General features: G+C 41.9%; 1 protein-coding gene and 1 pseudogene across 2 annotated transcripts in view; both read left to right on the forward strand.

Annotated features, from left to right (window-relative positions):
* PDHA1 (pyruvate dehydrogenase E1 subunit alpha 1) overlaps positions 1–13,234 on the forward strand; it is a 313,772-nt gene that overhangs the window by 208,042 nt on the left and 92,496 nt on the right. The gene's annotated exons all lie outside the window — the stretch shown is intronic.
* Positions 4,607–11,651, forward strand: LOC308511103 (small ribosomal subunit protein uS10-like; annotated as a pseudogene). The gene is made up of 2 exons: positions 4,607–4,652; positions 11,305–11,651. The product of its transcript is annotated as a small ribosomal subunit protein uS10-like (transcript).

Genomic DNA, 13,234 nt, shown 5'->3' on the forward strand with positions numbered 1-13,234 from the left:
TCAAAAAATATCTCAGCCAGCAGTTTACTAAATTCCATGTTATTTAAGACTCTTGTTTGCCCTAGCTGGTTTGGGTCAGTGGGTAGAGTGTTGGCCTGCGGACCAAAGGGTTCCAGGTTCGATTCCAGTCAAGGGCACATACCTCGGTTGCAGGCTCCTCCCTGGCCTGGGCCCTGGTCGAGGATCATGCAAGAGGTAACCAATTTTTTTTTAAATATATTTTATTGATTTTTTACAGAGAGGAAGGGAGAGGGATAGAGAGTTAGAAACATTGATGAGAGAGAAACATCGATCAGCTGCCTCCTGCACATCTCCTACTGGGGATGTGCCCGCAACCCAGGTACATGCCCTTGACCGGAATCGAACCTGGGACCCTTCAGTCCGCAGGCCGACGCTCTATCCACTGAGCCAAACCGGTTTTGGCAAGAGGCAACCAATTGATGTGTTTCTCTCACATCAATGTTTCTCTCTATCTTTCCCCCTCTCTCCCACTCCCTCTAAAAATCAATGAAAAAATATCCTCGGGTGAGGATTAAAAAAAAAAAAAGATTAGTTTCTTCAACTCAGTCCTATTTATATGCTGACAGTCAGTATACTTTTTCTCTGATATTTGGCAAATTTTTATCAAGAGATCACTTTTCATTATGTAACTGATATAGTCATTTCCAAGCCATCCCCGAGATTTGTAAGATCAAGTACAATGACAAATTTTTGCATTTCTTACTCCAGCTAAATAAACCTAAATGGAGGAGAAGTCCACTGGGAAACAAGTGCTGAGGAACAAAAGCAATTTCAAGTGACCTGTCTGAATCAGCTCCAGTGCCAACACTACTTTGTGTAGACTTGTTTATTAGTGGAATGTTTAAGATAAATGTGTTCACAAAAGTCATGCTTAAATAGACATTTTAATTATAGAGGGAAGATGTTTATCTCTGAGTATTTTTTTCTTAGTGGTTTTTACATATTCTACTTTTTAAAAGAGAACATATATTACTTTGATAATTAGGATATTGTATTTACACATGGCTATGTTTACATACAATACATGGAAACACTTAAAGAGTGAAAGAATGGGATAGAACATTGAAATGGTCTTTACAGCATTGACCATTAGAAATATGATACGAAACACACAATGTAAATTGAAGTTGTCTAGTAGCCACAGTAAATAAATGAAAACTTAGCCCTGGCCAGGTGGGGCATCGTCCTGTACACAAAATAGGTTACGGGTTTGATTCCCAATCAGGGCACATACCTAGGTTGCAGATCTTATCCCCGGTCGGAGCATGTATGGCAACCAAGCTATGTTTCTCTCTGACATCAATGTTGATCTTTCTGTGTCTCTCCTGCCTTTCTCTAAAACATATCCTCTGGTGAGGATTTTTAAAAAGTGTGAATTTAATTTCAAGTCCATATTTTATTTAACCCAATGTATCTAAAATATCATTTTAACATGTAATCAATAAAAAAGTATTAAGAAAATGTTACATGATTTTTTCATACTAAGTCTTTGAAATCTGGTGTGTACATTACACTTACAGCACATCTCAACTCACACTAGCCTCATTTCAATAGCTTAAAAGCCTCATATTTATAGTGGCTACCAAATAGGACAGAAGAGCTCTATTATCTCTATAATTATCTCCTTACAAAAGATTAATATCAAAGATTTATTAGCATGGATTTGTTCTCAAGTGCTTGATCAAAATTCTCAGAAAATGAAAAATTTTGTAAAGAAAAAAGCAAACCTCAGTTATTAAATAGAATTTTAGTAGAGCATTCTTGTATTTGCCACTCTACAAAAGTTATATTTATGAACTGAACCTTCCATGCCCTTTAATGATTTGTTAAATCCCAAAGCAGTGTCTATATAAACAGTAAATTGCATCTCAAAAGCATGAGTAAACCCTAAAGGACAATAGATCAGTTCACATCATCTTTTAAAGTATGGAGACTATTGCTCTCCAATCTTTATTGGTACTTATCTTTTGAAGTAACACCTTCAAATCAATAGTTCTTTTCTATTTTTAATGTTCTTCTGCCATTAATCTATCCTTATTGTTCATTTTTCTTGCTCAGCAAAGATTTGTACAGAGGCCTGAGTGTTTCTCTAGGTTTATTCCCTCTGTATGAGAAAATTGTATTTCATTTGGAGTGTATTAAGTCACATTGGGATTTAAAGATTGGCAGTACACCTTCATTTTGGACGAAAGGAAAGTAATTCTTAGATCTGCTGCATGGAAAATAAAATTTGGGTCTTATGTGTCTTTTTAAAATTATGGTAGCACAAAAGCATAGAACATTAAGTTTACCATCTCAACCACTTTTAAGTGTACATTTCAGTAGTGTTAAATATAGTCACATTTTTGTGCAACCTTATGTGTCTCGGTGTACTTTTTTGGTAGATCTTAGAGAAACAAGTAGCCTTCCGCCCTGTGTAAACAGGTTGATTTGACCTCTCAGGCCTCACAGATGGTTGGATAGGGAAGTTACAGTTAGTTCATGGGCCTGTAGGGAACCAGGGAGGCATTAACTCCATTTGACCCACTGTGCAGTGGAGGCAGACAAGCTGTCCTCCCTTGAGGTTCCAAGATGGGGTGTTACCTTTTCTATGATGTGATTTGAGTTTGAGAACACTCTGTGAAATGGTCAGGATGGTCACCTATGCCCCTATTGTTTCTCCTGTGACACTCTCAGTCAGCATGCACCCTTTGCTTTTGGACATCAGTAGATGTGGAAGACTCATCTGATGGTGACTAAGCCAGAATAAACACACCAAGTTTCAAAAAATCAGATCTTTCAATTAAACCACATGTTAATACCATCTGTTCAGAGTGACCCAATAAAGGGCAGTGATGTTCAGAAATTTATATCTTAATAAGCTCCTACATTAAACAGTATTGTATTGTGACTCTCCTAAAAAGTAATTTTTACTGCTAGAAACTTTACTGGCCAATGAAGTAATAGTTGTTCCTATTTTTGACATGCTACTGATCAAATGATGATATGAAACTGCATGAATTTTATAATGCAGCTGTTGACCTCAATTTAGCAATCTCATTAAATTATTTCTTAGTTTTCTAGAGGTATTTTATTGTGATCACCTTTTTATTTTGAACAAGTTAAAACCTAACAGAGAAGTTGCTAAAATATTACAATGAATTCCCAATGGTCTGTACCTAGATCTACAGATTGTTTTGCCATATTGTTTTCTCTCCCTCCTAGAGATATATTTTCTTTATTGAGGTGAAATTTACATAACATAAAATTAACCATTTTAAGTGAACAATTCAGTGACATTTAGTGCATTCATGTGTTGTATAATCACCACCTCTATCTAGTTTCGAAACATTTGCATTACCTCAAAATAAAATCCTATATCCAGTAAGCAGTTACTCCCCATTTGCCTTCCCCTCAGCCTACGGCAGTGGTCAGCAAACTCATTAGTCAACAGAGCTAAATATCAATAGTACAATGATTGAAATTTCTTTTGAGAGCCAAATTTTTTAAACTTAAACTATATAGATAGGTACATTGTTATTAACTTTATTAGGGTACTCCTAAGGTGGCCTTTGCTAAAAACGTCCTCAATCTGACTGAGGTACGTTCGCTGAGGTCCACCCCTTCCAACTCTCCCATCCACACTCGTCTTGTATACTTGTTTCGTCCATCTCCTTTCGTTCATCCTCTATGTCCAAGCCATCTCAACATGCCTTTCTCAATCCTTGACACTACATCTTCTTTCACTCCACAACGTTCCCTAAAATTAACTTAATAAACTTTACTTTTGTCACCTGCGCGCGATTTGAGGACATAACTAGCACTAACCACTGCACAATGAGAATGCTGACTGACTGACTCGCTCAACTCGTGCATGAATCGCGCACGCCTCCCCCACGCTGCATATCCCCGGCCTGCCTGCGCCTTGTCTCCCGACACCCCCCACTTCTTCTAACGCCACTTCTTCAAAATAGACTTGCCCAGGCCAATAACCGACTTCTGCGCATGGGCCACGAAGTTTCAATCGCACTGTACGTGCGCGCCCACATGTGGTATTTTGTGGAAGAGCCACACTCAAGGGGCCAAAGAGCCGCATGTGGCTCGCGAGCCGCGGTTTGCCGATCACTGGCCTATGGGAACCACCACACTGTTTTCTGTGTGATTTGCCTATTTTGGATATTTCATATAGATAGAATCATACAACATGTGACTTTTTTATGTCTGGCTTCTTAGCATAATGTACTGAAGGTTCATCTACAATGTAGAAAGTATCCATACTTTCATCACAGATACTTTTCATTGAAGTTGTAGGTTGACTATAGGAGGACATTCCATCACCTGTGTTCACCTGCTCCCATTTCACTCCACAAATGGGTTGGATAGGATCTCAGAGTCTCTTAAGACCCACATTTCCTTTTAAATCAAGCACCCCTTTGGGGAAAGGGTGGATGTTTATTCAAGTACATGTGCATTTACATCCTATAATCTAATTGAATAGTATAAAATGGGCATAAAGAAGAAAATATCCAAAGATAACCACACTAAATAGCTATATCACTCTGGATATGTCACAATCTCTCCTGTCTTCAGTTTCTCTATCTACGGAATGACCAGACTGCATCCAAGCCCTAAGAGCCATTATGATGAGGATTGTATGATTCTATTCCCCAGACAATCCAACTTACACTTTCTTTAAATCTGTTATTCCAGAGAGCTACTTTTCCTCTGTAGTTTATTAGAGCAAAGTTGATATTGATGAACCATTGGGTTTGTGACTCTGGAGGTTACAAACTATAGTTTGACAGCTTAAAGGGATTCTGGAAATCAAACATCAGGAATATATTAAAGAATTAGCTGACAAAAAAAACAAAAACAAAAAACTATAGCTTGGATGAGTTTACAATTCAGTTGGAACTTAGAGATAGATGACCATGTGACAACAGGGATATTCATAACCAGAGGAAAAATCTTATTAATAGAGATTAAATATTCAATATAAACCACACATATATCCAGTAAGGAAATTGGTAAAAATGCCAACAAGAAATATCAGCCTGCTTTCACTCTTCACATGTCACTGCACTCTTTGATTTGACCAGTCATCTGTGGGTCAAATGGTTACAGATGCTTCTGAAAAGTAAGTGGCAACTTAAGATTAAAGTTGACCTAACTGGTACACCAGACAGAGCATTCTTTCTTGAATTAATTTTAGTGCTTCATTTATCTTTATTTGTTCCAATATCTATAATAATAAGAGCGTAATATGCTAATTAGACCAGATGTCCTTCCGGATGAAGCCGGGGCTGCAAGAAAAGCCCGGTTCCCAGGTGCCTGTCAGTGGCTGGAGGGAGGGAAGCTGGGGCCGGCAGCTGGGGGAAGGAAGGCCTACTCTTGCATGGATTTCGTGCATCTGGCCTCTAATTGTATTATAAAACTCTTCAAACACTCAGCAAAGTTGAAATAATTTTACAGTGAATGCCTATATACCCACCTCATGGAGTCTACCATCAACATTTTACTATACTTGTTATATCACATGTTTATCTACCCTTTTATCTATTCATTCATCCATCTTATTTTTTGAATGATTTCAAAGTAAATTACAGACCAACATACATGTCAATATAAAGCAGTAGTTTGTTCATTTTCACTGCATTTATGTATAAAACAATTTATTTATAAATTCTTGTAGTATAAATTGAATTTTTTTCAATTTTTTTACTATTAAAAGTATTGCTCTTATGAATATTCATCAAAAAAATGTCCTAGTTCTAGCATATATATCTAGGACTGGGATTGCTACACCAGAAGGTGAGTGAATCTTCAACTTTACTAGATAATACCAAATTGTTTCTGGAAGTGGTTATACCAACTTACGCTTACACTATTAATGTAGAAGAGTTCTAATTGCTTCATATCCTTGCCAATAGTTAATTTCATCTCCATTTCAATTATTGTTAATTAGGAGGGTATGAGGGATATTATATTGTGGTTTTAATGTGCATTACTCTGATTATTAATGCAGTCAAGCAATCTTTTCATGTTTCTTAAAAACTTATATTTCTTCTATTGCATACCTGCTCAAGTCCTTTGTCCACTTTTTTTACATTAGTATTTGTCTTTTTACTTATTTACATCTAGGAGTTCTTGGTATATTCTGAATACCAATATTTTTTTATGTTTGAAATATATTCTCTTAGTTTGTGGTTTTTCTTATTCATGTTTTTAAAAAGTATCTTTTATTGAACAGAAGATCTTAATCTTCATTATTATTTTTTTGATTAATTAAATCTTTATTGTTCAGATTATTACATTTGTTCCTCTTTTTTTCCCCCATAACTTCCCTCCACCCAGTTCCCACCCCACCCTCCTCCCTCACTTCCCACCCACTGTCCTCATCCATAGGTGCACGATTTTTGTCCAGTCTCTTCCTGCATCTCCCTCACCCCTCCCCCCCCCCAAGAATAGTCAGTCCATTCCCTTTCTATGCCCCTGATTCTATTATAATCACCAGTTCATTCTGTTCATCAGATTATTCACTTGATTTTCAGATTCACTTGTTGATAGATGTGTATTTGTTGTTCATAATTTGTATCTTTACCTTTTTCTTCTTCTTCCTCTTCTTAAAGGATACCTTTCAGCATTTCATATAATACTGGTTTGGTGGTGATGAACTCCTTTACCTTTTTCTTATCTGTGAAGCTCTTTATCTGACCTTCAATTCTGAATGATAGCTTTGCTGGATAAAGTAATCTTGGTTGTAGGTTCTTGGCATTCATCACTTTGAATATTTCTTGCCACTCCCTTCTGGCCTGCAAAGTTTCTGTTGAGAAATCAGCTGACAGTCGTCTGGGTACTCTCTTGTAGGTAACTGAGTTTCTTTCTCTTGCTGCTTTTAAGATTCTCTCTTTGTCTTTTGCTCTTGTCATTTTAATGATGATGTGTCTTGGTGTGGTCCTCTTTGGATTCCTTTTGTTTGGGGTTCTCTACGCTTCCTGGACTTGTAAGTCTATTTCTTTCACCAGGTAGGGGAAGTTTTCTGTCATTATTTCTTCAAATAGGTTTTCAATATCTTGCTCTCTCTCTTCTTCTGGCACCCCTATAATTCAGATGTTGGTACGCTTGAAGCTATCCCAGAAGCTCCTTACACTATCTTCGTATTTTTGGATTCTTTTTTTCATTTTGCTTTTCTGGTTGGGTGTTTCTTGCTTCTTCGTATTTCAAATCTTTGACTTGATTCTTGAAATCCTCTAGTCCAGGGGTGGGCAAACTTTTTGACTCGAGGGCCACAATGGGTTCTTAAACTGGACCGGAGGGCCAGAACAAAAGCATGGATGGAGTGTTTGTGTGAACTAATATAAATTCAAAGTAAACATCATTACATAAAAGGGTACGGTCTTTTTTTTTTTTTTTTAGTTTTATTCATTTCAAACGGGCCGGATCCGGCCCGCGGCCGTAGTTTGCCCACGGCTGCTCTAGTCTGCTGTTGGGAGTCTCTGTAATATTCTTTATTTCAGTCAGTGTATGCTTAATTTCTAGTTGGTCCTTTATCACAACCTCAAGGGTCTCATTAGATTTCTTGTAGGTCTCATTACGTTTATCGGCAGTTTCTAGAAAATTCTTGAAAAACCTTAAAAGTGTGGTTTTGAACTCTATATCCAGTAGTTTGCTTTCCTTCATTTCTGTCATTTGTGTCCTTTTTCTTTGTCTCTGCATTTTTTATGCTTCCCTGTGTTGATAAAGTGGTTTTCTGTGTTAAGTGTCCTCTAGGGCCCAGTGGCTCAGCCTCCCCACTTACCTGAGGAGGACACTCTTGGTGCCCCCCCTTGTGGTCTTTGTGCACAGTCTTGTTGTAGTTAAACCTTGATTGTTGTAGGTATCACTGGGAGGAATTGACCTCCAGGCCAATTGGCTGTGAGAATCAGCTGTGTCTGCAGTGGGAGAACTTCTGTGCTGGAGACACCCCTCCGGGACAAGACTTGCTTCAATGGGGCTTTGGTGCTCACTGAGTCTGCCCCCTGAGTGTGTCCTTTATGGTTCCACGGAGCTGCAAACTGGATGGTCCCACTCTGACCTCTGGGTACACTGGCTCCTGGAACTCTAGGGAGGTGCTAATCTAGCCTCTGCCTTAGGCTATCCAGCAAAAGCCTCCCTGCAGGGCTTGGGCAGGGAGGGTCCCACGGGATCAACGGGGCGGGGCTAGCAATTATGGCTGCTCTCAGAGGCCCCGCTTCTCAGTGTCTCAGCAATCGCTGCAAGCCCCTCCAAGAGAAAGCTGCCCTTGAGTTCCGACAGATGCCAGACAGTCCTGCTTCTCCCATATGAGTCTGGGTCCCCAGAGACTAGCCCAGAACTGGAGCTCAGAGCCTGAGACTCCCTCCCGATTGAAAACAACAACCGAGCCCTCAGCTGCCAGCCCACTCCGTGTGCGCCTCTGTACCTTAGTATTTTCCACACTGCGCCTCCTCTGAGTCTCAGTATGCTTTTCTCTTTCCTTCTAGTTGTAGAATTTCTACTCAGCCAGCCTTCCTGTGGTTCTGGATAATGTCCGTCCCATCTTTTAGTTGTATTTTTGAAGTGGTTGTTCGAGGCAGCAAACTCCGGTGTTTACCTATGCCACCATCTTGGTTTCTCAGAAGATCTTAATCTTAATGTAACTTTGTTCTTATTTAAGAAAGTCATCTCTATTCTGAAGTCATTCAGATATTTAGATATATTATTATCTCCTAAAAGTTTGGTGTATTGCCTTTTGCATTTAACTTTTTAATCCATCCAAAATTTATTTCAGTGTTTTCTCATATGGAAAACCATCTAGACCTGGTGTGTTTTCTTTGTGGAAAAACCTGACTGATGATTCAACTCATTTAATGATTATAAGGCTACTCAGGTTTTCTATTTCTTCTTGAATCAAGTTAGGTAAATTATATATTTCTAGGATTTTGTCCTTTTCATCTACATTTAAAAATTTACTACCTTAGCCCTAGCTGGTTTTTCTCAGTGGGTAAAGCCACAACCTGCAGACTGAAGAGTCCAAGGTTCCATTCCAGTCAGGGCACATGCCAGGATTTCTGGCTCAATCCCCAGTAGGGAGCATGCAGGAGGCAGCCCATCAATGATTCTTTCATCATTGATGTTTTCATCTCTATCTCTCTCTCTCCCTCTCCCTTCCTCTCTGAAATCAATAAAAATATTTTTTTTGAAAAAGAGAGAGAGCTCTTTGAGGAAGATGTGGTTGCAGCTGCAGTGCAGCTCCATCCAACCGGCTCCTGACTCACCATCCTGCCTGCTCCTGACTCACCACTATTTGCTCTTCTAGCCTAGGAACAAGTCCATCAGGAAGCCTTGCCACAGCATTGGCTTTTGGAGGGGGGTGGGAGAGGACAATGGGAGGGGGGAACAGGGACATATGTAATACTTTCAACAATAAAGAATTATAAAAAATAATATCCTATCTAATAAAAGAGAAACATGGTAATTGGCGTACAACCGCTACCCTTCCCATTGGCTAATCAGGGCGATATGCAAATTAACTGCCAGCCAAGTTGGTGGCCAAGTTGCTTCAGTGACAGAGGAAACGAATGTTCCCCGCCTGCCTTGCTGGCCTCTGAGCTTGCAGTTTGAAACATTGTTACAAATATAGAAGCTAAACAAAACCCCAGAAACCTGCTTTCAGCCAGCCAGAATCTCAGAGCTGCAGTTGATACAGTGTTTTCATTGTAGAACCCAAACAAACCAGATACCTGCTTTCAGCAGCAGAGGCCTCAGAGCTGGAGCCAGAGCTAAAGCTGGCCCAGAATAAAAAAAAAAAAAAGAAAAAAAAAGCAGTTGGGAGCTTCAGTCACCCGCCAGCCTGAAAACAGCCCTCAGCCCCTCACCCAGACTGGCCAGGCACCCCAGTGGGGACCCCCACCCTGAAGGGTGTGTGACCAGCTGCAAACAGCCATCATCCCCTCACCCAGGCTGGCCAGGCACCCCAGTGGGGACCCCCACCCTGATCCAGGACACCCTTCAGGGCAAACCAGCTGGCCCCCACCCATGCACCAGGCCTCTATCCTATATAGTAAAAGGGTAATATGCCTCCCAGCCCTGGGATTAGCAGAGCCGAGAGGCCTCCCGGCACTGAGATCAGCGTGACAGGAGGCAGCGCCCAAACCCCCTGATTGCCCTGTGGCTCTGTGTGTGACAGGGGGCGGGGCCACAACCTCCCTATCTGCCCTGCTCTGTTCGTGACAGGGGAAGGCGCCCCAACCCCCTGATCAGCCCTGCTCTGTGCCTAATAGGGGGGAGCTCCCCAACCCCCTGATCACCCTGCAATTCTGCGTGTGACAGGGTGCGGCGCCCCAACACCCCCCCCCCCGCACCCCACGGGCCCTGTTCTGTGTGTGATGGGATAGAGCCATAACCTCCCCATCGGCCCTGCCCTGAGTGTGACAGTGGCGGCGCCCCAACCCCCTGATCGGCCCTGCTCTGTGGGTGATAGAGGGCGGCGCCCCAACCCCCTGATCCGCCCTGCTCTGTGTGTGACAGGGGTCGGTGCCCCAACTCCCCTATCGGCCCTACTCTGTGAGTGACAGGGGGCAGTGCCCCAACCCCCTGATTGACTCTGCTCTGTGCGTGACAGGGTACGGAGCTCCAACCCCCCTGATGGGCTCTGCTCTGTGCGTGACAGGGGGTGGCACCGCAACCTCCCCATTGACCCTGCCTTGAGTGTGACAGGGGGCATCGCCCCAACCCCCTGATTGGCCCTGCTCTGTGCATGACAGGGGATGGCACCGCAACCTCCCCATTGACTCTGCTTTGAGTGTGACAGGGGGCGGTGCCCCAACCCCCCAATCGGCCCTACCCTGAGCATGCCTGAGGGTGGCATCGCAACCTCCCAATCTGCCCTGCTCTGAGCCCGACCAGGGGCTGCACCTAGGGATTGGGCCTGCCCTCTGCCACCCGGGAGCAGGCCTAAGCCAGCAGGTAGTTATCTCCTGAGGGGTCCCAGACTGCGAGAGGGCACAGGCCGGGCTGAGAGACCCCCCCTCCCCCCGATTGCACAATTTTTTGTGCACCGGGCCTCTAGTATAATAATAAAAGCATAATATGCTAATTAGACCAGACGTCCTTCTGGATGTCCTTCTGGACGTCCTTCTGGACGAAGCTGTGGCTGCGAGGGAAGCCCAGGTCTCGGGTGCCTTCCCCTGGGCAGAGGGAAGCCCGAGTCAAAGGTGCCTGAGGGAAGCCTGTGCTGGCAGCCGGGGGAAGGAAGACCTACTCTTGCACAAATTTCGTGCATCGGCCTCTAGTAATAAAATAAAGATACCAGGAAGACACCCGTGGTTCCAGAGGTGACGATTCACCACATTCGAATCACTCTAACCAGCCACAATGTCAAGTCCCTGGAGAAGGTGTGTGCTAACTTCATCAGAGGCACAAAGGAAAAGAATCTCAAAGTGAAAGGGCCAATCCAGATACTGACCAAGACTCTGAGAATCACTACAAGGAAAACTCTCTGTGGGGAGGGTTCTGACACTTGGGATCAGTTTCAGATGAGGATTCACAAGTGACTCATTGACTTGCACAGCCCTTCTGAGGTTGTTAAGCAGATTACTTCCATCAGTATTGAGCCAGGAGTGGAGATTGAAGTCACCATTGCAGATGCATAAATCAGCCTTTTTAATAAATTGACTATCAGTTGTTAAAGAGGGGGGGCGGGGAAACAAGCTTTTTGTGTCAAAAGGGGATATATGAATTTATATATGCTGTGGATGAATAGAATATGTCTGAAAGAACTGGAGAGCATTATGCTAAGTGAAATAAGCCAGTCAGAGAAAGATAAATATCACATGATCTCACTCATTTGTGGAATATAATGAACAACACAAACTGATGAACAAAAACAGATCCAGAGACAGAGAAGCATCAATCAGACCATCAAACCTCAGAGGGAAGGTAGGGGAGGGTGGGGGTAAGGGGGAGAGATCAACCAAAGGACTTGTATGCATGCATATAGGCCTAACCAATGGGCACAGACAACAGTGGGGTGAGGGTATGAGTAGGGGGGATGGGAGGTAATGTGGGGATAAGGACACATGTAATGACTTAATCAATAAAAAAATAAAATAAAAAAGAGTGGTTAACTCTGAAGAGAGAGTCTAGGGTTCTAAGATGGAAGAGTTACTTTTCATCACATACCCTTTTGATCTGTTTGCACAAGTTACTTTGTATTATGTTTTAAATTTAAAATTTATTTATGTCAAAATAAATAAAACTTTGAAATGTTATTCCAGAGTTCAAAGCCAGACACAGTTCCCAAGCTCTCCCCAGAACAAAAAAGAAAAAGAAAAAAAGGTACTTACTTCTCCCCCAGTTTACCTTCTGTGACACCTTCCCTGCCTTATAATACTGCATTCCCAAAGGCATAGTTAGTGCCCCAATGACTCCTGGCCTCTGTGTCTTATTAGCAGCAATTTTCTTCTATCACAGTTTCCCATTCAGTCAATACTTTGGCCAACATTTTTAAAATAGAACACAGGTCCCTGAACTTAGAAATAAGCAACAACCAAAAAACCTTTAAGCATCTGAAATAGCAGTTGTCACCAAGCCCTATGTCAGTGATGGCGAACCTTTTGAGCTCAGTGTGTCAGCATTTTGAAAAACCCTAACAACTCTGGTGCCGTGTCACATATAGAGATTTTTTGATATTTGCAACCATAGTAAAACAAAGATTTATATTTTTGATATTTATTTTATATATTTAAATGCCATTTAACAAAGAAAAAGCAACCAAAAAACTGAGTTCGCATGTCACCTCTGACACGCGTGTCATAGGTTCGCCATCACTGCCCTATGTTAATGCTCTTGACTTAGTTCCTCAAACCAATGATTTTCAAACTTAAGTCTGCACCAGAATCACCTGAGGGGCTTGTTAAAACACAAATTACTAGGCTCCCGCTTCAGAGTTTCAGATTCAGTAGTCCTGGGGTGGAACCAAGAATTATTCATTTCTACCAAGTTTCTAGGTGAGGCTGCTGGTCCTGGTCTGGAGATCCCATTTAGATTCTAATGCAGTGGTTCTCAACCTTCTGGCCCTTTAACTACAGTTCCTCATGTTGTGACCCAACCGTAAAATTATTTCGTTGCTACTTCATAACTGTAATGTTGCTACTGTTATGAATCGTAATGTAAATATCTGATATGCAGGATGGTCTTAGGCGACCCCTGTGAAAGGGTCATTCGACCGCCAAAG

This window comes from Myotis nattereri (genome assembly GCF_964212035.1).
Source record: "Myotis nattereri genome assembly, chromosome: X".
In the NCBI taxonomy this organism is placed as follows: domain Eukaryota; kingdom Metazoa; phylum Chordata; class Mammalia; order Chiroptera; family Vespertilionidae; genus Myotis; species Myotis nattereri.